At 52.5% G+C, this 3134-nt stretch overlaps 1 non-coding gene across 1 annotated transcript; it reads right to left on the reverse strand.

Moving 5' to 3' along the window:
• Positions 1-2307: 2307 nt before the first annotated feature.
• On the reverse strand, positions 2308-2378 carry Trnag-gcc. The gene has a single exon. It is a non-coding gene; the product is annotated as a tRNA-Gly (tRNA).
• Positions 2379-3134: the final 756 nt, after the last annotated feature.

Raw genomic sequence — 3134 nt, forward strand, 5'->3', positions numbered from 1 at the left:
CATTTTAAATCAAACAGGGGGAGATGTTGGGGAACCCTGCTGTTAGGGTTGCAGTTTCTCCATGGCTGGATAGCCTGAGTGGCTCGGCGCCTGATGGAGAGACTCACCTTTTCAGCAGGGAGCCTCCTGCTCTCTTCCTGGCTCACCTTGCAGTGCCGCCACAGATGCCTTATCTGAAACATGACCTCTGGCATAGAAACTACCAGTTTTTTTCTATATGATAATCAGGCACTGTCTGACAGTCTGGAAGACAGAAGCCCACTGCCACATGTAAATAAAGCATACTATGAGCACCTATCAACTGAGGCTTTTGCTACTGCCTCCACACTATAAATTCTCTACTTTTCCCACTAATAAACGGAGCTGTATCACTGCCTGGAGCTGAGCTGTTCTTACTGCCTGGAGCTGTGTCATTGCTGTTTCACTGTACCTGGGACCAGCCTGTGATCAGTTTCCCCAGAAGAGCTGTCTTCCGTCAGCACCTACTGGCCGTTCTGACCCCGTTCGCCGCTTCTGCTCTTCCTGCCCTCGTGGGCCAGTGGCCAACGACTCGCGAGCAGAGGGAGAGCCTCCCGCAGCTGGCCCGAGCCTCCCGCAGCTGGCGCCGAGCCGCCCTGCATACAGACACCTGCACACACACAAACTCGCCCCGGAGAAAGGCACCCCCCCCCACATACATGGGCACACATACAGGCACACGCACCCAAACACACAGTTGCAGAATCCTGCCTCTGCTCAGTCCTGCAAGAAACCTTTTAGGGAACTCCCACCTCCCACCATACACATACATACACACACATATCGAGCCGCCCTGCATACAGACACCTGCACACACACAAACTCGCCCCGGAGAAAGGCACCCCCCCCCACATACATGGGCACACATACAGGCACACGCACCCAAACACACAGTTGCAGAATCCTGCCTCTGCTCAGTCCTGCAAGAAACCTTTTAGGGAACTCCCACCTCCCAACATACACATACATACACACACATATATGCACCCACAGGCTCACACACAGGTACATGCACAGTAAGAGAGAGCACACACACACAGGACCCTGCCAGTGCTCAGTCCTGCAAGAAATCATCTAGGAAACACCCACTGCCACAGACACACACACACACACACACACACACACAGTCACACCCCCCCGTGCACAATCACACATGCACAGGCACATTCACATGCAGACACACCATTTTACCCTCTGCACCCATCTGCTGTGAGCTTCTCGACATCCTCTCAGATGTCTCAGCCCAATGTCAAGCCACTGCTGGCACTTTCCAGGCTTTGATCTCCGGAGCTCTTCAGTTTTGAACGTTGATTCTGTAAACTCTAGCTCTTTGACAACAGTTTTCCATTTTCCACCAGCTCTCAGGCCTGCATCCACTTTGATCTGTGACCCAAAGTCAACTGCCTAGCAGAGCTGGAGGAAGGGACTGGCGCTGGGCTATGGGCTGGGAGGTGGGAGAAAGTGTCCCGGGTGTCTGCTGGCAGCAGTGTGGGCTTGGTAGAGAAGGCTGGCAGCCCTGCTGGTCCTTGGGGCCCGGGATGGGAGAGCAGGCTCCGGCACCCGGACAGGTCAGCCATGGTCACCACCAGGTTCCTCAGGGTTGGTGAACACGGCCGGGACTATGAATTCCGATGGAAGGAGGACACGTCTCAGGAACGATGCTGGGAGTGGTGGGGTCGCGAGACAAAGGAGGACTAGTGCTTGAGGGGTGCCTGTGGGCCCCCGGCCAGGGTGTCTGGATGTGTGGATGCTCAGCGCCGAGGTTAGGGTGACCTGGAGGTCCAGAGGGACAGCCAAGGGCAGAGAAGGTAAAAAGTATCGCCAGCCCTCCCCCTAACACCTCCTCCCCTTCCTGCCTCTTCCTTTACCACACTGCCACTATACACAGACACACGGATGTGGATACACACACGCAGACATGCACATTCACCCACCTACCTCATGATCAGGGAGGCTCAACATCCCAGGCCAGGTTTTCAGGTCCAGGTTCCAAGAGGGCCACAGGGTCAGGAGCGTCTGAATTCCTTCAGTAAAACTATAAGGTGATGGAGGGAGGTTTGAGTGGTGATGGGAAGAGGGTTAGAAGAAATATTGGAGACCAGCATGGTGGGCTTTGCAGTGCACACAAGCGCTCAAGCGTGCATGGTGAAGAAGCTACTACAAGTCCCGTGAAGTGCTCGATAAGCTTCCAAGAGTGAGACAGTGGGGCAGGAAGTCAGTGGCTAGAGCGGTGTGCCAAGAGGTGGGTCTCGTGTGCCCGCTGGCAGGACCAAAAGAGGAACTGAACTCTGCATGGGCTGGGAAACGAACCCATGCCTCCCGCGTGGCAGGTGAGAATTCTACCACTGAACCACCCATGCACTAGCTGTACTGGTTACCTGGTCTGACACTGCCATAGACAGTCTCCTGAGCAGTCTGGGCTTGTCTGGGACGGCCCCGGCTGCAGCAGCTGTTCTTTGCGATGAAGATCCAGTGTCCCGAAGGTGTCTGAGGCAGAAGCCGGCAGGAAATAGAGTACCAGAAAACCTCATACAGACTGGCTGTTTCTGATGGTCTGGTGTTACGCCAACCATATAGACCAGCCTTTCTAGAGGTTCGGGGAGACCAGCCCTCAGGGAAGTTTATTTGATTGGTGGGGTGAAGGAGAACAGCAAGGAAGAGGTTAAAAATGGTCAAGGATGAGGTCTGGACATTTCTTGAAAACAAGAATGTTGCGCTTGGCAGAACACTGCCAAGGTCATAGATCAGAGAACAACATAAGTCTAAGTCATGGTACTGCAAGACATTGGATGTCTATTTAATGTTAAACATAATCACTGGCTGACTAACATTCTTGGAAATTGTTAAAATCTATAGATTGTGTGAGAAACTAATATACTGTTTGTAGCCTACTAACTTTAAAGTTGAACCTGTTGAATGTGCTTTGTTCTTTGTGAAACTAATTCTTTATGTATCCTGGCAGAAACACCAAGCTTGTGACTGTAGTTTTGAGAGTATAAAAAAAGCACTGCTAAAGAATTAACCTCCTCTTCCCCACCTAAGGGTTGAGTCCTTTGCCTTCACACATTTTGCCCTCCACTAGCAGATCCCAGTCTCTTCAGTTGGGTGGGTGATCT

This window comes from Nannospalax galili, unplaced genomic scaffold (assembly GCF_000622305.1).
Source record: "Nannospalax galili isolate Female #2095 unplaced genomic scaffold, S.galili_v1.0 scaffold884, whole genome shotgun sequence".
Taxonomy (NCBI): domain Eukaryota; kingdom Metazoa; phylum Chordata; class Mammalia; order Rodentia; family Spalacidae; genus Nannospalax; species Nannospalax galili.